This window comes from Nycticebus coucang, chromosome 5 (genome assembly GCF_027406575.1).
Source record: "Nycticebus coucang isolate mNycCou1 chromosome 5, mNycCou1.pri, whole genome shotgun sequence".
In the NCBI taxonomy this organism is placed as follows: domain Eukaryota; kingdom Metazoa; phylum Chordata; class Mammalia; order Primates; family Lorisidae; genus Nycticebus; species Nycticebus coucang.
In genome coordinates this window covers 105,750,534-105,774,184 of record NC_069784.1, presented here as the reverse complement: position 1 = coordinate 105,774,184, position 23,651 = coordinate 105,750,534, and the positions used below count along the sequence as shown (strand labels likewise).

Below are 23,651 nucleotides of genomic sequence, written 5' to 3'. Positions count from 1 at the left end.
CTCCAGGATGGTTCTCCTAAAAACAAAACAAAGGTAAAAAAAAAAATCCTTTAACTAATAAGATTTCCAACTCCTGAATGAGCATATGTAAAGGAATTTAATAACCCTGTCAGAGACCGTAGTTTAGACTTGCAGATATATATATATATATACACATACATATATATATAGCAAATGGAATTTAAAAAAATAAGACCATTATTAATGCTAGGCAACAATGTATAAAAAAGAAAAGGTAGACCCAGTGTACCACAGAGCTCAGCGAGAGTAATATTCATATCGCTTTAATAATGTTAACATTAAATATTTATTTTAAACATAACTATATGTTGGAGGATGTTGGGAGAAATGTGCAAGGGTTGTATGAGAGAGCTCAATCTTTGTTTTCCAATCTAGGAAATGAACAGATAATGTCTACAATTTTAAAAATCAAGTTATAGCTGTTTAAATACATCATTTAAAAATCTGAAGGCAAATGCTAGCAGAAATGGCTAAAAAGGATCGGCCATGTCTCTGGGGGTGAAGGAGGCATACAGGAATTAAAACTTTTTGTTATGGATTTTCGGTATTATTTGACTCTTTAACTGGTTTTACTTAGATACAATTAAATTGGGTGAAAATACATATAATCTCCTTCAAATTGCATCATAAAACTTGCTGAAACAAGAGGCAGCTGATGATGAAACTCAGAACACATCAATCTTACACAATAGTTGGTTAAAAAGCCAATTATAATAGTGATCAAAACAGCATGGTATTGGCACAAAAACAGAGAGGTAGATGTCTGGAATAGAATAGAGAATCAAGAGATGAATCCAGCTACTTACTGTTATTTAATCTTTGACAAGCCAATTAAAAACATTCAGTGGGGAAAAGATTCCCTATTTAACAAATGGTGCTGGGTGAACTGGCTGGCAACCTGTAGAAGACTGAAAGTGGACCCACACCTTTCACCATTAACTAAGATAAACTCTCACTGGATCAAAGATTTAAACTTAAGACATGAAACTATAAAAATACTAGAGGAGAGTGCAGGGAAAACCCTTGAAGAAATCGGGATGGGCGAGTATTTTATGAGGAGGACCCCCCGGGCAATTGAAGCAGCTTCAAAAATACACTACTGGGACTTGATCAAACTAAAAAGCTTCTGCACAGCCAAGAACACAGTAAGTAAAGCAAGCAAACAGCCCTCAGAATGGGAGAAGATATTTGCAGGTTATGTCTCCAACAAAGGTTTAATTACCAGAATCCACAGAGAACTCAAACGCATTAGCAAGAATAGAGCAAGGGATCCCATCGCAGGCTGGGCAAGGGATTTGAAGAGAAACTTCTCTGAAGAAGACAGGCGTGCGGCCTTCAGACCGCTCATCATCAAGATGATGAAAAATGCTCATCATCTTTAATCATCAGAGAAATGCAAATCAAAACTACTTTGAGATACCATCTAACTCCAGTGAGACTAGCCTATACCACAAAATCCCAAGACCAGAGATGTTGGCGCGGATGTGGAGAAAAGGGAACACTTTTGCACTGCAAGAGATATGGAGAACACTTAGAGATCTAAAAATAGATCTGCCATTCAATCCTGTAATTCCTCTACTGGGCATATACCCAGAAGACCAAAAATCACGTCATAACAAAGATATTTGTACCAGAATGTTTATTGCAGCCCAATTCACAATTGCTAAGTCATGGAAGAAGCCCAGGTGCCCATAGATCCACGAATGGATTAATAAATTGTGGTATATGTACACCATGGAATATTATGCAGCCTTAAAGAAAGATGGAGACTTTACCTCTTTCATGTTTACATGGATGGAGCTGGAACATATTCTTCTTAGTAAAGTATCTCAAGAATGGAAGAGAAAGTACCCAATGTACTCAGCCCTACTATGAGACTAATTTAGGGTTTTCACATGAAAGCTATAACCCAGTTACAACCTAAGAATAGGGGGAAGGGGGAAAGGGAGGGGTGGGAGGGGGAAGGTGGGTAGAGGGAAGGGGATTGGTGGGATTACACCAGCGGTGCATCTTACAAGGGTATATGTGAAACTTGGTAAACGGTCTGTGAAGCTAGTGAATGATGCCCCATGATCATATCAAAATACACAGCTATGATTTAATATAAATAAATAAATAAATAAATAATAAAATAAAAAGCCAATTATAAAGATGATGATGAGGGTAAATGTGCAGAATAAATACAAATAACAGAATACTTAGTGGAACTCATTCATGATCACAAATTGCAATTTATTAGCTGGTCCCCCAATGGAAAGAAAGGGATATGATGGTAGGAATTTGACAATACATGGAATAGTTTATTTTTTAATATGTAATAAACACCATGGTTACCCAGGAGGCTATGATTTTTTTGCCATGAAAAGAAACGTTGAAAAAAATAAAAATACATTAAACAAATAAACGATAGTTTCATAAACTTTGCTCTGAGAAATTGAGACTTTTTAATATTGCATTCATTTAGAAGTTATAGAAAAATCTGTGCCACAGACCACAAAGACCACTTGCTAAAAATTAAAACTAAAAAACATGAATAACTGTAATTAAGAAACATTACCTTGGATATTAAATATAGATTTTTAATAATAAATGTGTCATTTTTAAGTTTTCCATGCAATAAGTTGAATGCCTTATTTAAAAATATGAAAATATAACCGAACCAAGATTAAAATCCAAAAAAAGAATGATCTTTCTGAAGCCTACTAACAATTGGGTAACAAGGAAAAACTAGTGGCAAATTTTGAAAGAGGGTCCTTTGATCAACTGTTTATTACATTTTGTAAAATTCACCTGGTAATGTTACAGAATTACATGATAATCTTAAAGTCACATTCAGATAATAAAAGTCAGTAGTATTTTTGAATGATTATATTCAATATAATTGACGAGACTGAATGCCATTAAAAAAAGAAATGCATATGTAAAATGATAGGTAATGTAGATACCACATATATAAAATTGTATATTTACAAATAAAAAGATTACAGTAAATGTTAGCAGGCATTATTTTTGACTCACAAGTTTACTAACTTCTGCCTCTGTGCATTTTCCAGATTTTAGCATAAATATACACAATTTTATAATTAGGAAAAAGAATGTATGATAATTTTGACAAAGCCATAAATGGATTAGAAACAGGAAAGGGCTATTGAGGACCAAGTGGAATGAGAATTACTCCCTGGATGGACTAAGAGGATTTTCAAGTGAAACCTCAAATTTTCCTATGACACAACCTTTCTTGGTCATCAAATACATAGAGACCTTCACTGCAGGGAAAACACTCCATGCAATCGGCAGAAAATTGGCATGAGATAGTTCATCCTGAAAAAAATACTCCAAGTTACACTTAAAAGATGATGAACTATAAGCTCTCAAAGACCCAGATCTGACTGAGGGAAACTGCTCCATCCAGACAGCACCAAGATGACCAAGAAGATGAGGGAAACACTGGACATCATCAAACATGGCATTAAAAACAAAAGAGAAATAGTTATTCTATGCTGGTTATCAAAAGAAGAGTGCCCCTCATACATCTATCAAAAGCACACCCCTAAGAACTGATGGTTGGGACAAGGGGAAGACAGTTACCACAGTGGAGCAATTGCTTAGAACAAATTTTAAAAGATGAATGTTCCAGCCAGGAAAAATTAAAGAAAAAAGAGGGAATTATACACCTGAAATATATATACAGTGATGTAAATGCCAAAAATACTAAGAGTATGTCAAACCCCCAACTCTTTGAAATAACTCCCTAAAGTCTGGGTTAGGTAAGTTTCAGACAACCTGCAAGATTTAATGGTTTATAAATTGACACATACCAAAAATAAAAAATAACGTAAAGAATACTGGCAGACTCCAGATAGCTTAATTTCCGACCCTCAATTAGCCTGGCACTTGTACATAATAAATACTCAAAAATGAGCATTCAATAATTTGAAAGGATTTGGGGGAAAACATTTCTAATTTGATACCATTGACACCACGAAGGCAAATCATTTCTTTCCTTGGCATGTTTTATAGTAAGAAACAGAAGAGTGTCCTGAGGCATTATGACTCTCAAAATACTATGTTCTGGATAGGCCAAAAATAGACTGTGAATGTAACTTTTAATATATGGAAGACTTGCACTGCTTTGATATTTCCATGGCGTGTGTCTCACACAGCAATTTATTTTGAATTCCTCTTCACTCCACACAAGCTCAGTCACACATAAAAGCCATCATGCCATCCTTCAATTTTAGTGTTCCTTTTAAAAAAAAAAAGTTGCCTTCTTTGTGACCTCTTATGGCAGTATTGGTTGAGAGCCAAACATAAATTTGTATGGTATGACAAAACAGAGAAGCATTGATGATAATGATTAAAACAGGCTGCGCTGTCTTTGTGCAGACCAACAGGGAAAAAAAGAGAACAATAATTGCTAAGGTGGAAGAAATCTCTAAGTACACGTACTTTTCACTCCTATGCTGTGCAAACTAGCATGTAACTTTATGCTTATTATATATTAATTATTCTCTATTTTCTTTGACTAACCAGGGTATTGATCTATCAATCCTATTTGAGAGACATAATAAGTATCAAAAATTTATTACTAATCTTCAAATAGAAGAACTATGGAAAGATGCATTCTCTCAGTGCTTCTCAATTTTTTTTTAATTTCCCCAAAGGCAGAGAAGAATAAATAGGTATACCCTGGGGTCTTGTGGCAGAGCTCCAATTTAACAGCCACAGCTGAAATTTCTTTGAAAAGTCAGGCTAGATATTTTAAAAATTCAAATGACTTTTACTCTACTGCATGAGATATTTTCCGTAATATTAAAATATTGTTTAAAATTGCTTCAGAGTAAAACGGATGCTACAAGAAAACGTGCCGTCCTCGTGTGGTGGCTTTCTATACTCTGCTGCACACCACCCTGGGTCTTTCTTGTAATGGCTTCCTCCATTGTGAATTCTGTGAATTTTTTCTACAAAAGTGGTAGTGACATTTATGATAGTATTTGGGGTCATATTAATTTATGAGTTTTGATCAGCTGTCCTTATTTTTTCTTTTTGCTCACGGAACATTTTTTACTGAGTTTTTTTGGCCTATGGTGGTCTATTTAGATGCACTAATCAACCATCCTACCTAAATCCTGTCTTCAAGGGAAAGAGGCCTTTAAAATGTTTTTGGGATGATGAATACATAGTTCAATTTAGTGCTAAAACTTGTAATTATTCAGTCTTTGCATGGGTAGCTATATTTTCACTTCTTAAATTAGACAAAACTGGCAAGGAGAGATAAATATAATAGATTGATAGGTGATGGATTTATTTTTTTAATAAAAACCAAGTTAGAAACCCAAATTGTATCCAAATGCCCCTAACTAGAACAGTAACATAGGTTGAAATTACTTTCCATTAAATTTTATTCTATTTGAGAAAATATTATCAGCGTGAACACTTCCACATATTTTGACCTTTTATTTTTGAGTTTGGATGAAGGAGAGCACAGGTGAACGTGGTCATCTCTCTGTAACTTACTTGCAGTGGCCATAGAAGCTAGTGTTTGAGGACATAGGTTCCAGGGTCTTTTTATATGTGCCCAAATCCGGACTCTGCCTCTTTGGATCTATGAGGCCTCAGTAAAGTTACTACACTCCTCTCTCTGGGTATTTCTCTATAAAATGGAGATATGAGTAGTTCCTCTTTCATAGCATTATTGAGAAAATTAATGAATTATCTGAAAAAAGTTCAGAACATTTCCTGGTATATAATAAATACTATATAAGCCGCTGCTTTGATTATCTCTCAGATCTTACATAAAATAATACAAACCTGAGATTTAGCACTACATTTAATAGAACAATCCCCATGATTGTTAGATCAAATGTTTTCTCTTTCCAAGACAAGAGATCTTATTACCATGGATTAAAAAAGGTATGGGAATCTTGTCAATAATAATTTTATTATTGAGCCTTTCCTTATGAAAAGTGATTCTTGATACTTTCCTAAATCATGCCTGTGCCTTTTAGGTTTATCTAGGTCATAAATCATAATCTTCTCCTTCTGACACACTGAAGAATGCCCATTAATATTGCTGAAATTTGTATGTGAAGAGTTCTTAGAATAAAGAAAATTAAATCACAATATGCACAGGCTCATTTTATGCAGTATAGGGTATGACTGTAGAATACTTCTCTGCCTTATACCAAAGGACATTTAAAAGCTCTTTAAAAAATCCCCCTTTATGATTTTGTAATTTTGTAACTCAAATGTACTACGTCTGGTTCTACCCTTAGTACAACAGAGCTTTGAAATAGAGTATATTTATTCCATATGACAGGTCAGCACAGAGAAAAAATTAAATCAACGAATCAGTAATGTAAAACTCCCAACACCCGCATAAAACAACTGTTATGTGTTTAAGAAATGCTAAATAAAATCAAATATGATGACAGTTAACAGTCTTCTGCTGATGCAGATATTTCTTTAAGAGCTATAAAATAAAACAGAAACTTCTTTCATCAAGACACAAAGAATACCCAGAGCTTGCAATTTCTTCCTGACATAATATAGTGTAAAAAAACAAATTCTAATTTAAATATTCATGCCTTCACTGTATTTAGTGATGTGCTACTGTGACTATAGATATTATATTTTAATGCTCCGTGATGGTTCTTCCTGTTTTATAACAGCTAAAGTGGTAGCCATCTTCAAGAATAATAGGAAGCCATCATTATGAAGTTTATGTTTTCTTCCTTTGAAAGATGTGCTTTGTTACTAATACTAACGTTCCAAATAAACATCTTCCATACGCCTGCTACATCATTTTCCCATTGGTAAATAATCCACAGATCAAGGAGAGAAACTCAAGTCTATCTTCAAACCATCTTGACCTAACATCTCTGTGGAACTAAAGCAGAAGAAGAGATGAGACTCGAAATTTTGCACAACAATCCGCAGAATAAAATTTGGTCCCTGAACTTTTTGAAGATCAAGAAATATCAGCTGAGATCAGCTGGGATTCAGCATTTACAGGACACTGCCAATAAAATATTCCCACAATAATGCCAATGTAATTTATAGGTTTGTCACGTTGACTAGAAACATCTACAAAATGAGCTTCTTTTAAAATTGCCCTCAGTTTAGATGGGAAAGTTCATTTCCTTTAAATAGACCACCCCAAATTGTCCTTTCATCAGTTCAGAAGAGGAAAAAAACCGAGGCAACAAAATTATCATAGTACGTTGAGTATATTGATAAACTAGCATACTCTTTTTTTCTCTTCTTGCCTCTTACACAACACTACACACACGTAGACATGTACTGACACACATTCACACACACACACACACACACACACACACACATATATCTATGGGTCCAAACCTTGAAGTGTACAAATATACACTGTTTTTCAACATAGGGCACATCTGAAAGAGGACAAGTGAATCACACAGGCTGTTAGTTATGTTGAATTCAGAAGACATTAAATAATAAAGGGTATTCCAAAATTTCATACAAACTATGTTTTTTAATCCTTTAGATATCAGATTTACTAGTAAAGGCCACTATCTGTAAATGTTAGTGTCTTTGCAAGGAGAAAATATCAGGGGGCTTTTTTAAAATTGCATTTACATAAAATTGAGGAGAATAGGTGTCACACAAAATTAAAGTCACAAGGAAACAGTTGCAATTGAAAAATGTTTCATTTATAGGCAGGGTGATCATTCGGAGGAAGCGGGTTCCAATCCCAGTTGTCATTTACTAGGTGTAGAGGACATTTCACGCAATTTCATCTCTGTGATACTCGTGGAAATGCGCCCTCAGCTGGCAGGGTACCCTCTCGTCTCTTCCGAACAAATTGGGCACAAGACCCACATGACCCTTGCAAAGATTAATGGAGGTTTTAAGAGTAAGAGACCTTTTCTCTCCTGAGATTTAAAGTGCTAAGGACCATGAAATCCTGAAGCTATCCATGGCCATCTTAGGTATTTTGAGGAAAAATCTCCAAGAAAAGAAAGACAGCAAAGAGGAAAGCTGAAAGAAACTAGGGTGAATCCTGATGATAGAATTGAATCCTCCATCCACAGATGGCTACGTCAGGTCTCTGCACTTTCCTGGACAGATTAATAAAGGAGTCAATAGAAGATAAATTTGGATTTCTATCACCTGCTACTGAAAACTCATGTAAGAAAAACTATTTCACACATGTATAATACTAGGAATAAAGTAGCACAATACATAGGATCCAACCATGTTAATAATTATTATTACTATTAATGTAAAGGGTGACCCTTTTTGGTAAAAACAGTGAGCTCAGATTTTCATTTTAAAATTCAACACCTGCAAACATGTTCCAACCAGGGATACAATTGCCTTCTGAAGAGTCAAGCTTTAATTTTGTTAAATTCAAGAACATTTTATTTGTTATGACACCTCTTTTTTCTCAACAAATTGAGATCCTCAATAGCTAGAATTATACCTTATCCTATTTAGATCTCCAGCTTCTAAAGTAGTATCTTATTTATGGCAAATGTTCAAAAATTGTTTGTTCTTGATCACGTATGGAATTAATTTCTATTCCCATTGGCTAACACCCAGATAACCACAAGCACTGGACCAACTAACTGAATTTTCAAGAGCTTCTAAAATATAATGTGCTATAGGACGGACATTTACTTTTCCATATATTTAAAGATGATCTTTTTCTTTTCAATTCAGAAAGAAAGGTTTGAATTTAAAATGTTCTTTAAATAGTTTTGATTTTCAGGCTTGGTACTGCTTCTGAAATATAGAAAATTATTTAAATAAATAAAAAGGATGAAAAAATTTAAATGAGAAAGCCAGAACAGATAAATAGCATTTCAGTGACATCCTGATGTATATTCAATGTCAACAGCTTTAGGGACAATAAGAAGCTTTTCCCTCTGTAAAAGAGAACTAATATTGAGGACACCAGATTGAAAATATCAGTAGAATTTATTCTACAATCATTGCCTTGGGGTTTGCATCACTCCCTGGGATCAGTGTAAATTACCCTATAACTCAGACTCAAAGCAAGCTCTAGTTATTGTATTTGCTTGATATGTCAGTGAATTTATTTAAAATTATTCCTTTATTATGCATTGTAAATGAGACTATAATTTTTTTTTTTTGCAGTTTTTGGCCAGGGCTGGGTTTGAAATAGCCACCTCTGGTATCTGGGGCTGCCGCCCTACTCCTTTGAGCCACAGGTGCTACCATAAATGAGAACTTTTATTTTTGAACATCATTCCGAAAGACTTCTCTGAAAGTGGTTCCACCCATTATTAAAAGGGGGGTTTTATTTGGAAGAAATGCCACATCTCCTTTAATACCTTCCTCATAAAAAACTACCAGTCACCAAAGATTTACCTGTGCCAGGCCCACTACCAGTCATTTTTAATTGTTATCACACTCGATCCTCCTGACAAATCTTGCCAAGAAAGAATCCCTACTTCATAGATATAAAAATCGAGTTAAAGATACTTGCACAAACTCAAACAGCTAGTAGATGGAAAAAAACTATCCTTCAAATTCATGTCTAATTCCAATGTTAATGTTTTCCATGAGTTCTATGAAAATGACCATCAAGGAAATTTCACACGGACAAAAAAATGTACACAATCACTATATTGTTGAAACAACTTGTTGACTCTCATATATTATGCTATTAGATCCTGCTTCCCCCTAGCTATCCTAGTTACCCAAAAATCTGATAACATTCCCACAGTTGAGATACATGTTATTTTTGTATGTCATTAGTGCTAGTCCATTTGAATGATTCAGGTAACTAAATAATAATATCTAATGTTTATTCTGTGCTTACTTGGTATCAGCTGAGCACCTGGCATGTATACATGTATATGCAATGTAATACAATATATGTATATACAATCTTCAACATATTCCCCTGGGGTAACGGGTATCATCCCTAATTTAGGAAACAGAGACACAAGAGGTTATGTAACATGACTGAGCTCATACAACTAAGTGGGAGATGGGGGTTCATACAACAAAGCAGGCATTGTGACTCTGGAACTCGCCTAAGCCACTCCAGGGTGATGGCTCATCGTACATCGCTGAGCTGAACAATACTTGAAGACCTAAGAACTACCCACAAAAAGTTAAGTAAACAAAATGACCATTAGACGTCTAGAATTACTAGAGTTTAGATGGAGAAATATGTTACGCAAGTTCTACCCATTCTCTCCGCCTGGTTCCTCGCCCATCTTCCACAGCCCTGTTTTGCCTTCTCTTTGTTTCTTTGGCTTCTTTACAGTGAGCTGCTTCAGAAATGATGATGCTTCCAGAAGAATCACTTTTTTTTTTGAAGGATCACTGCCTTGTCCCCTCTTGCCTTGAGTTTATGCTTATTGGACCCAAAGCTTCTCCTCCAACTGCAGCCCCACACCCCCTTTCTCAGAGCACCCTACCCCCACTAGAGGAACAGGCTCACATCCTGTTCTACTTAGATTTATTGTGGCTGCCATCTGTCTAAAAAAAATGCCACTTGAGGTATGCAACCGTTACATCTTGCTACTTTTCACATTAAATATATATAGTCTTTGGAATATTGTCAGTACGTAAAATATTATTTTATTTAAATTACAATTTTAAAAATTTTCCACATATTTACAGATATTTATTCAGAATAAAATATTTTAGAAATATTAAAAAGGGATCATATTGGGGGATTTTTTATGGTAGCACAAAATCCTCAAATACATGACAATTTTTGAATTTTCTGGTTAACATTAAAACTGGTTGATCTTTAATGCTAGGTGGTAAATGTTAGATCATCCCCAAACATGTGCCTCTAAGGTTAAAAATGTGTTTGTTTTAGTGAAAATCGAGCTTTTTAAATGTACCTACAAAAACTTTGAAACTCTAAGAAGTTATGTGAGATATATGAAATGAAAACAGAAAGAATTACTCCATTTTAAATCACTGAATTTATCTTGTTGAGCTTTTCCTTTGTTTTATTTTGTTTAGAGTTAAATAAATGTGAACATAAATTCACACATGTTGGTGCAAAGAAACATCCTTCCTAAGTTCATCAAACATTTCCCTTCCTTTCATTCTTTCTTCATCTTTCCCTTCCTTTCTCTCTCTTCCTTTCTCTCATCTACCTTCTCTTCCTGCCTTTCTTCAAAAATCATTTTTCCTAATTTTGACATTTATTTTCCTTTCTCCCGCTGTACATTTTCTGGCATTTTTCTGATGTCCCACATGCTTACATCACTGGTCAATTCCTAGCAGTGTTTCCTCCATCTCACTTTACTGATGGGAGACAACAATAGTTTCATTCTAAGCAAAAGAGAGAACAAAAATAAATACATAAATAGATAGATAAATACTTTGGCCCCTTGGTAAAGAAGAGAATGATACGCAACTAATAGGAAACTGGAAACAAAAGTACATATTGACGAAGTCACAGTTTGGTATCGAGTTTCAGCCCCACACTAGGAGCTGTGTGACCTTGACAAGCCAGTAGCCCTCTCTCGGCCTTATCTTCTTCCTCTTGCTAATGATATTAAAATAAAACATATATACTGGTGTTGCTGTGGGAATTAAATAAGATTAATTATTAACTCTAAGAAGCATTCACACATTCATACATTTTTATCCCAGATTGGGAGAATGCGCTAATAGAGTGGGGGATACCAAAGACTGCACCTTTCTCATTCCCTACTCTGATGCTGATGTTCAGAGGATTGCGTGTAATTGGGAACAGCTCAAGTGTAGTATTGGGTTGTGTGTGGTAGGGGGTGAATTACAGGTGGTGGTGTGTCTTGGAGGAAGGCAGGCAGACGGAGATCAGGTTAAGGAATAAACTGAAGAAATGTGTGTTTTAGGAAGAAGTGTATAAATTAGGAAATGACTAAGTTTTTCTAATGGACAAGTATAACATCTTTGCCTCTGAGGGACAAATTGGTATTCCTGCCGGGTTTCTGCTACAAGTTCATGATGCCACAGCCTCAGGATGGCATTTGAATCTTTTCACCAGTCTGAAATCAAGTCCTTCTCTCCTTACCTGCTTTGCTTAGATTTTTCCAGCCTTGACCTCCCCAAGCCCACCCCCCACCTCTTTTGTCTCAATTTTAGCTAATGATCTGGCTTCCTAAATCAATATAAGCACTTAGGTTACAAGCATGGGCTCATTTAACTTCTCGCCCTCTCATCTAGGAAATTTTTATGGCTACATCAACTCTCACTTCCTTTCCTATAGTCTCCTAGAGGTTTTCTGTCTGCTCCTCAAGGAAAATCGTGTCCCCTATATGTTAAATCTGAATCATTTCTGCCTCCTAAAAATCTTGCTGAGCTATTTATTTTCTCCTTTCTATTTTAGCCTTTAACTCTTTGCAATTTTTTCCTTCTGCCCAGATTATAACAACATTGAAACCTCTCCCTTCAAAATACAGATAACTATCCTCTGACTTTTCCCCGCCTGTCTCCCACAATCTCGGTCCTTCTCTTCTAACCAAGTTCCAAAAGCAAAATACGTAACAGCCACTGTTTTGCTTCCTCACTTTAAATTCACTTTCTTCTTTTTAAATGTTTATTTAGTGATTATAAAAATAATACATACTTATTTTATAGACTACATATAATTGATTTAAAAGTAATACAGAATCCGGGCAGTGCCTGTGGCTCAATGGAGTAGGGTGCTGGCCCCATATGCCAGAGGTGGCAGGTTTAAACTCAGCCCCGGCCAAAAACTTCAAAAAAAAAAAAAAAAAAGTAACACAAATCCCATCAGGGATAAAATGTGTTAACCTCATGATTAAATTACTTCCAGAATCATTTTTATTTATTATATTTACATATATGAAGGGAGAGTAGGATTATAAAATTGAGATCTGAATATACAAGTTTAAAATATGGCTTTTCCCACTCAATGCTATATTGAAAACACTTTTCAAGTGTTTATTTAACTCTTTTCTTATAAATGGAGACATAAAATAAGAACAACTAATTTTTATAGAAAAGTAGACTTGAGTTTAGTCTGAAAAATGGGAAACACTGAAGCCCCAACAAATCCAAATGAAGCATAAAGTTGTAAATGTGTAAAGGCAGGAGCTAAAATACTTCGGCACATTTATTTATGTTTCTCTTCCCCACACTATACTTAAAGGTTTCATAGGTCAACAGTTTTATTTATCTTTATTTTTGCATCCTCACAACCAGCATCCTACTTGGCACGGAATAGATTCCCAATCAAAGACTTGGGAACAAATGAATAAACAAAGTTGATGGGTTTGCAATTGGATAGAGCATCTGTGAAAAGACATTTTACTTTCCAACTACCTGTCAAACAATTTAATAAAGCTTCAAGTGCAGATCTTTAAATTGATATTCAATATCCACGAATTAGGGGGGAAATATATACTATCATTTTATTTACCTTTTCTTCCTTTTGGTTAAACAATATGTCTCTCAATCTTCTTAAATAGTTTAACTGTGATCACCAATGAGACCTAGTTATCCTTTAACAAAGTTTAATCATTCAGAAATCCTCAACTTGAAGCAATTTACAACCTCAGAACTAAAATCAGGTAATTTGTGGACCAGATGCTGATTTGTAGGCAAAGTAAAAGAAGAAAGTATAATGAATCAAATCTTTCAATTGTGTTATCATTAAATCCTTTTTCAAGTCAGTAAGTATTGAGTATATAAATAGAAGTCGCATGCATTATACTATGAAAATTCAGTGCTTGAGTAATGGGTTATTGTTTGATGGTACTGATGGTCCCTGACTTACCCTAGTTGGACTTAAATTTTTCAAACTTGATACAAAAGCAATATGTATTCAGTAGTAACTGTGATCAGAATTATGGATTTTGATCTTCCCTGGGAGAGCAATACACCGTACAACACTTTCCCAAGACGCTGGGCAGCAGCAGCGGGCTGCCGCTCCCAGGAGCCACACAATCACCAGGGTAGACAGCCAATACTCTATAGTGTGCTGTGTCATCAGATGATTTTGCCCACCTCTAGGCTAACAGAATGCTCTGAACACATTTAAGGTAGGCTAGGCCAGGCTAAACTATGCTGTTTGTTGGGTTAAGTGTATCAAATGCATTTCGAATTAACAGTATTTTCAACTTACACAGGTTTATCAGGATGTAACATCATCCTTAGTCAATGAGGATCTGTGCTTTTTTTGATCGTAATGTATTTGATTTTCATTGCTGTATAACAAATTACCACAAACAACATGCATTTATTATCACATTTCTGTGGATCAGGAGTTGGTCACAGCTTGGACAGAGCCTCTGCTGAGAGTCTCACAGGCAGCAGGGAGGCTGCGGGGTCAGCTCAGCTCTGCTGCCTTCCTGGTTATCAATCTGTGGCTGCTCCCAGCTTCTAGAGGCCTCCAAAGCTCCTTGCCAGGCAGCCCTCTCCCCACATCACAGTTTGCTTCTTCAAGACCAGCAGGAAAAGTTCTCTTGGGTCTAAGATGCTCTTTTAAGGTCAGATCCATTTTGAATAACTCAAAGTAAGCTAATTAGAGACCTGAATTATTCCTTCTACTTTCTCCCCAAAATGTAACCTAGTCATGAGAGTAATATCCAATCATATTTCCAGGACCCACTCACACTCAAGGGGAGGAGGACCTCAAGGTCATGTACCCTAGAGGTTGGCCAACTTGGGAGTCATCTTAGAATCTTCATGCCACACTCCATAACCCAGAAATAGGTATGCACACACATCCTCAAATATCCAGACCAGTCATTTTAAAACACAATCACAATTTTTAATAGTCACCAGGTCCAAATATTTCATCTATATGCCACGACTGAAATTTACACTAAACTTACTTTTGTGAAAAATAAGTTGGGAAAGTGGGATTTAAGTTCAAGCTATTGTAATAACTGCTTTTGGTAAAATTCCTACCCCTGGTTACTGGCACCTGGATGGTATGACAGATAGAAGGAGAATGAAATAAGAACAGCAGCTGTTCCATACCCTGCTGTACTCGTGTGACACAGATCAGATGGATTAGCAGGCAAGCTGGTTGGTCAGTCTGATGGCAGCTCTGCTGATTAAAGATTCCAGAACCGAGATCAGTGTAACAAATGTATGTTACTGACAAATTTTTTCATAGGTCTAGGTTTTCAAAATTCTAACAGATGGTCACCAGAGGAAAAAGGCGTAATTGAGTCTACTAAAATGCATTTTTAATCAAAATTTTTAGGCAAGCAAGGCACATTTATGACTATATTTCTTCTTACTGATATTCTCCCAGAGGTTTGAAGACAACTAGTATATCCTTTCTGAGCCTGATATTGTATATGATGTTTTCCACTATCCCAGCCCTTTTTCAAAGGCTATGATGTTATAAACCTTCTTGGTCTCATTCACTCCCTTCTCTAAAAGTAACGAGCTTACCTCTATCCTTCTGAAGTATGGTACTTGAGGTTTATATTTTTCAGATTTAACTTAGTAAACAGAAGACAGATCAGGGCTTTCTTATTTTAGATGAGTGGTTTGCACACTTGGAAGTGAAGAAGCTTGGCAAAAATGCAAATTTATGGACCCAAGTCCAAAGATCATAATGAATTTATTTAATCTAGGTAGGGTCCCTTGTCTGTGCATATTCAATATCTTGGGTTATTCGACCTCAGGTGAACTATAGAACACTGTTTGAGAAATCGTGCCCATTAAAATTGTTTAAGATCTCATTAGCTTTTTCCGAATCCTATCAGAGTACTGACACCTAATAAGCTTCCTTTCTATTAACCCCCCTAAGCTTATATGTATGAGTTCCCACAAGGTATAAGACAGTCAAATTTTGGAGAACAAATTATATTTGATCTGAGACCACTAATTGTGTCATAATAGATGTATCACTCTAACCTTAGAAGAACTTTTCGGTCTTGATTTTCCCATGAATACATGCGCCTAAAAAAAAAAAGATAAGCATGGAAACAGAAAATAAAACATTTAGAAATCTTTGACAGCAATTTTGTGTCTATTATCATCAAATAAAAAGAAGTTATCTTGTAAAAAAAAAAAAAAAAAGTGGTCTCTCTAGTGATTAAAGTCAATGGTGTGGTCTTCACAAGGCCCCTTCCATCTGACCTGCAACGGTTCACACAGGTAGACATTTTTCCTCTTCCTCATCTCTAACTTGTATTTGTGCTGTGTTTTCTTTTATATTATCCATGAGTAGCTTTTGGTGAGTTCTTTTTAACATTACTTTAACTAGTTCTCTCTGATAAGCTGGTGAGAAGGAAAAAAACTTATGAAAGTCTCATTGCTTCCCGGTCATTTCGAAAACATATACTGTGTACAAAACCACCAAGAAGATTATGGTTAATTCCAAAAACTAGAAGTTGCCACAGACACATTTTTGGTCATGGGGAAATAAAATCTAGATGCCTTAAAAAATGAGTAGTGTGTGTTTAATAGAAGAAGAAAAGACGATGCAGGAGAAGGTACCAAGCGCATCAGAGAAATCACGCATAGACGGTGCTGCTCCTCACCAAGACAGCTGTCCCACAGCAGGAGTCTCTGGAGCAACCACCTGCTCTCACACCTCCCAGGCAGCCCTGCCACTCCCAACCACTTCCCTTGGGTGACTCCTTAGGCCTGACCGAAACCAAGGTGACCACTGGCATTGACAATTATTCAACCTGCTCCAACATACACAGGTAAAAAATATAAGTGATTTTCAAATCTCTCCCAAAATTAGACTACATATTAACAATGCCATCAAAACCCACTTTTCTAACTAAACTTTTTGTTTTTATTTTACAGAAGCGTAAACAAGAAGAAAGCCACCGTTCCCAACATGCAAAATAGGGGGGAATGTATTAATCTCCATGACAACAGTGTTCAGACACACACACACACACACACACACACCTTACAGAATTCATTTCAGGGAATCAATTCATAGTTTGAAAATTAAACAAAAAGGACACTAATTTATTCAGCATTTCTGGCTGTTATCCATGTTTTTTGGCTTTCCTTTTTGAGCTAAACTGGAAAAAAAAATTCTTCTCTACCCTTCAATGAAATTTCGATAAACAATAACTTAAGCTGGAATGGAATAGATACTTGAAAATGTTATTGATAACACTGTTATTTTAAAATCACTTGAGTGAAGACCTTAATTTGTAAAGATTTTTTTTCAAGTTTCTCGTTCATGAACTCAACAAAAAATAAAAGGAAAAAAAGAACAGATGGGATGGATGAATACACACAGAAGTTACAACTACGAAAAAAGCTTAACATCCAAAACTGAACTTGAATAAGTAAAGTTTGCAAGCAGAAGTAAAGGGAAGGTCATACTGTTTGTGCTTCAGTTCTTTGGTTTGCTTTTAATCATATTATCTTAGAATTATTCTGAGCTTGTTTTAATGACATTGTTTTTGGCTGCACTTTTATGGTGGAGCATTTTGAACATAGCTGAATTTAGACAGTGGTCCCTAAGATGCTCTTTTCAAACTAAGATTAATGGAGGCCAACATTTTCCCTTTCATCTTCTACCTCTGAACTTGTCAGGGATGAGGGGCACGTGGGTTATGTGATGACCCCTAATGGCAAAGGTACATTTGAAAACTCACCGTTAGTAGGTAAAAGGGTAGGTAAGCGGATGCTGGGTAGAGAATGAAATTACTTTCTACCACATGAGAATATGTCTGTATTTAATGGTGCGTCTTGTTAATAAAAATCACTATAATGTTTTCACACATATTTATCATCTCCATTATTTTTTATCTAAGCATATCTATGTTTCCAGGATATCATTTATTTTATTGTCTCCAAATCTTGAAAATTCTACTTTAAAAATCTAACTCAATGTAAGACAACCAAAGAATTATGAACTACAAATTCGAATTTCAAGGTCAAGGGAATCAAACTAAATAAGAATGCACAGAATAGTCACTAAAAGCATGATTAGTTTGTTCGATTCATTTATTCTTCTGACAAACCTCCTCCCTATCTCAGATCCATCTTTTAAAAGTGGGAGGCCCAGCCAAGTCGATTGCTTGAGCTCAGGAGATCGAGACCAGCTGAGCAAGAGTGAGTCCCTGTCTCTACTAAAAACCCTGAAAAATTAGCTGAGTATTGTGGTGGGAGGATCATTTGATCCCAGGAGTTTGTGGTTGCTGTGGTCTATGACACCAGGGCACTCTAGCCTGGGTCAACAGATTAAGATTCTGTCTCAAAAAAAAAAAAAAATCTTTAAAAGTTTTCAGAGTAGTCTTCCTAACACAAACCTTAATTGTGTACTTTACTTTTTAAGAGCGTACAATGAATCTCTCCCACTTCATTTTACTTATCTCTATTTCCCTAGCACTTAATGGTATACAGCTGGTACTCAGCAGATATTCAGCCAATGTTTGTTGAAAGTTTGAAATGAATTCATTTAGTCTAAATTGTTCCTCCTGGATGTGAAGGTTTTCTGTTGCCTTGCTCCATTCCAGCAAGCCTCATTTTCCACTACTGCCCAAAGAAAATTCTCTGTCCAGACAAGTTATCTTCAAAGCTCCATGTTTATTCTATGTTATTGGTCTCAATGTCTTCTTTTAAGGCTCTGACCCCTGTAAATACTACACATCTCTCTTTCTTGTTTAAAACAATATTCCGCATATCAAACATGTCATCCCATGCCTTCCAATTACATAACAGGATAGAGAACTCTTTTGGTTTAGCCATTGGAGGCAAATAAAATATTAACCATAATAAAAGTGGGATATGTTATTTATTCACTCGTTAATGCATTATTCATTTATTGTCTCACTCAATATTCATTCTATCCAATAAATACTTATTAGGTGTTCATAATGTGCCAAACAATGTGCACACATTAAAGAGAGAATGATGGGAAAAAATAGTCCTTACCCTCTTAAAATGTACAATAGAGAAGGAAGGGACATCAATCCACTCATTCAATAGGTCAATAATTACAGTTAAATATTGCCTAAAAGGAAAAGCAAGGGAAATAACAGTATCCAAATATTACTACTTGGGCACTGGGGGAGACAGGCTAATGAGACTGAGCTATGGAAGTAATACTGAACTACACTTAAAAAGAAAAAGAGTATGCTGGGTGGAGGTGATCTTTTAAAACGGTAGGAAGACTCAGAAATGGCTCTTCAAAGCAGTGGAGAGAACAGGACACATTCAAGAAAGCAAAAGACCCCAGTATGGACAAAACATAATTTGAAAAATACTAGTGGCAAAGATAATAATAGGCAAGAATGGCAGAGCATCTTTGCCCTTTATTGCTCTTTATTTGCAGACTACTATAAACTTTAAAACAAGGGAATGACAGACATCTCTGGATGCAGCAAATAGAACCGACAGGAGGAGGCAAAGAAGGAAAAGGAAAGTTTTACCAGGAGGCAATGATGGGGCTTGCTCAGAACACTCAGGGAGAACCAGGAAAGGCAACACGATCTGCCTAGCAGAGACACTTGCTTCCCAGAGGAGGTGATGCTTAAGCTAATTAGTTTACAAGAAATGGAAGTTGGCCAATGCAATAACGAAAGAGTGACTATGCCAATCTCCTACTCAACCTCCATGATAATCTCCTTCTTACTGATCCTCTATTCCTCTCTGCAATTGATAATGACCCGACATTTTTGAGTCTGTTTACCAAGTCACAAGCATTCATTTGCCTCCCATCTTTGGCTGGAATTCCTGGATACTGAAATCTTCTCTATATCCTTCTAAAACAGTGGTTCTCAACCTTCCTAATGCTGCAATGTATTTTCATTGTTAAAAAGGGCTCACAACCTACAGGTTGAGAGCCACTGCTCTAAAATATCTCTGCACTTAATCTTTTGTTTATTTATATGTTTAACTGTTGTACTTTGTATCAGACACTCTGCTAATTTAAAAGGAAGTAGGTGAATTAGAAGCAGTGGAGGCTAAAGATGTTACAGACAGATGCTTTCATGCAACAAGCATTTATTGAACAGCTATGATATGCCAAGCATAGGGATACAGTGGAATAAAGAGGAAACTCTTAGTCTTATGGTGCTTTCCTCTAGGGGAGGGAATAACGTGGGATGCATTATCATAAGGGCTATTACAAAGACAGGAACAAAAACCCCACTGATGTCAAAAGAAGGGAAGAGTACCCATTTTCATGGAAAAGCAAAATTTTTGTTGAGTTTTAAAAGAGTTTGTCAAGTAAAATCGTGATGGAAAACCCTTCTAATCTTGGTGGTGAGAATGTGAAGAATCTGAAAGGGGATTTAGGAGCAATTAAAAGTCACAGAAGCTTTGATTTTTTTGTTTGTTTGTTTTTGAAAATAACTCATGACTGAAGGTAGAATGCAGGACTAGGACTCTAACAGCAAAGAGATGAGTTAAAAGTCAGTAGTGAAAGTCTAAGTGGAAAGGATTAAGTCTGGACTCTGAAGAGGGAACAACAATTTGGATGGAGGGAAATGTGAATATGATCACTGTGAGTTTTTTGGATCAGGCACGGGGTGGGGGGTGTCATTTACTGAGCTTAAGACCATCAGAGGAGAGTGAGGTGGAGTCAAAATGATAGAAGTCTACCCCTTTTGCTGGCTTCTATTCTTTGGCTGACTCTTTAAATGTTGGTACACCCAGGACCTTCTCTTCTTTCCTTGTGGCACATAAGAAGTCACAAATTTATATCCATAAACAATCAAAATCAAACTAAAATAAATACTTGTTAAGTAGCAGGAAGGATATTTCTGAGAAAGCCATCCTCTGAGGAGTCTGAGTTGTTACTTTTAATGTCCAACACTATGACCATCTCCTATTTCCATGGAATCCAGGGGTTGGATTCATATTCAACCAGGGAGGCAGATGTGCTAAACTGCTCAGGTTCTCGTGTGAGATGAAAAATCCTGTGTTTGCATACCAGCTCCTCCAAAACTAACTGGTGCCCAAAATAGACTTTAACCTCTCAAAGTGTTTCTTCATCTAAAACAAGAGGCAAGAAAACTCTCTTTATAAGACTGTGGTGAAAGTCAAATGAAATAACCTATCAACAGTGCCTCACACTGTAAAGGCTTCATAAAACATTAGTTTGCCATATATGTGTACTATGAACTATTCTAGCCACAGTCTACTTACTATTTCATTTGGTCCTCCCAGCCAGTCAGTGAGATAGGTACTTTTATTATTATCACCAACATTCCCATTGTTAAAGATAGGGTACTAGGGAATTGAGTGCTTATGTGACTAACCTGAAGATATACATCTTACAAGTGGTGAAGTTTCAGTTAGAACATGGGCAGTCTAGATAAAGAAGTTAGAAATATTCACCCCCGTACAACTACACAGAAATTAAACAACACACTTCCAAAAGACCAGTGGGTAAAAGATAAAATCAAAAGAGAAATCCAAAAAGTATTTTCACATAAACAAAAATGAAAACACAACATACCAAAACTTATGAGTTGTAGCAAAGGCAGTTCTCAGAGGGAGGCCTTTGGCAATAAATGCCTACATTAAGAAAAAAGAGAAATCTCAACCTAATTTTATACCTTAAGGAACTAAAAAAAGAAAAGGCAAATTAAGCCTAAAACTAGGAAAAGGAAGAATAGAGAAGATTAGTGCATAAATAAATGAGACTGGAAATATAATTTTAAAAGATCAATCAAACTAAAAGTTGGTCTTTTGAAAAGATACACAAAATTTTCAAACCTTTAGCTAGACTAATCAAGGGAGGATTCAACTAAATAAAACCTGAAAGGGGAGACATTACACAGAAAGATAAAGGTTCATAAAAGACTACATTGAACAATTATACACCAAAAAATTCAATAACCTGGAAGAAATGCATAAATTCCTAGATACATATAATCTACCAAGACTGAATCATAAAGAAATAGAAAATCTGAACAAATGATAATGAGCCAGGAGAATAAATCAATAATCAAAAATCATCTGTTTTTTTTTTTTTTTTACCAAACACCCCCAACATGAGCTGTGTTCACATCAAAACCATGAAGAAGGTGGCTGGGGTCATCATTCAGAAGTATTACACGTGTCTGAGCAAGGACTTCCACACAAACAAACACATGTACGAAGAGGTCGCCATCATTTCCAGTAAAAAGCTCCACAGAAGATAGGGAGCTGCATCACACAGCTGATGAAGTAGACTCAGAGAGGCCCCGTGAGAGGCATCTCCATCAAGCTGCGGGAGGAGGCGCGAGAGAGGGGAGACAACTATGTCCCCAAGATCTCAGGCCTGGATCAGGAGATCATTGGAGTAGATCCTGACAATGTAGATCCTGACATTGAAGTAGATCCGGAGACGCTGAAGCTTTTGGACTTCGGCAATCTGTCCAACCTCCAGATCACTTAGCCTATAGTTGGGATGAATCTCAAGACACTACGTGGAACCAATTGAATCTATCTGCTATGCTGTAACATTTTTATAAACCCAGGACAACAGCAAAATAATAATAATAATAATCTTCCAACAAAGAAATTCTCAAGACCAGATGGCTTCACAGATGAATTCTACCAAACATTCAAAAAAGAATTAATGCCAATGCACCCCAAATTCTTCTAAAGAATTGAAGAGGAGGGAATATTTCTAATATCATTTATGAGATCAGCATTACTATGATACCAAAGCCAGATAAGAACAAAAATAAATAAATAAATAAAGTTGCAAGCCACTATCCCTGATGAACAGAGATACAAAAATCCTCAGTAAAATGCTAGCAAACCAAATTGAACAGGATATTATCAATAAAAGCATCATTCACCATGATCAAGTAGAGTTTATCCCTCAGATACAATGATAGTTCAACATATATAAGTCAATAAATGTGACGCGGTAGTCCTGACTCATCTGTAGTTTTTCTTTCCACATTCGACTTTGCTTTGAAAATACTAAGGAGAAAATTCCAGAAATAAACAATTCATAAGTTTTGGATTGCACATCATTCTGAGTTTCATGATGAAATTTCACACCATCCCACTCCATCCTGCCCAAGATATGAAATATCCCTTTGTCCAGTGTATCCACACTGATTGCCACCTGCCCGTTAGGCATTGATGTCATGTGCTCTTGGCATCCAATCAAGATGTCATGGCTCAAAGATCCAGGATCCTCCAAGGCAGATGATCTTCCCACTGACATATTGTCAGAAGGTCAATCATAGTCTAAAGTTATGTCACAATGCCTATGTCACCTTACTTCATCTGATCATGAAGGAATTTTGTCATCTTACAACACTGCAAGGGTAAGTATACAATAACAAAATATTTGGAGAGACAGCATCACATTTATATAGTTCTTTGTTCAGTATATTATTATAATTATTCTATTTTATTATTAGTTATTGTCATTAATCTTTTACTGTGCCTAGTTCATAGATTAAACCTTGCCGTAGGTATGTATGTATGTACAGGAAAAAAACTCATAGTTTAAAGATGGGTTTGGTACTATCTGAAGTTTCAGACATGCACTGGAGATCCTGAAGTATATTCCCCACGAACAAAGGTGAGCTACTTTAAAACACATTAACAGAATGAAGGATAAAAACCATATCATCATCTCAGTAAGAACTAAAAAAGTATTTGAAAAGATTCATCGTCCATGCATGATAAAAAGCTCTCAACAGATTAGGTATAGAAAGAATATACTTCAGCATAATAAAGTTCATATATGA

At 36.0% G+C, this 23,651-nt stretch overlaps 1 protein-coding gene across 2 annotated transcripts in view; it reads right to left on the bottom strand.

Annotated features, from left to right (window-relative positions):
* LAMA2 (laminin subunit alpha 2) overlaps nt 1-23,651 on the bottom strand; it is a 656,330-nt gene that overhangs the window by 588,660 nt on the left and 44,019 nt on the right. The window lies entirely within an intron of this gene.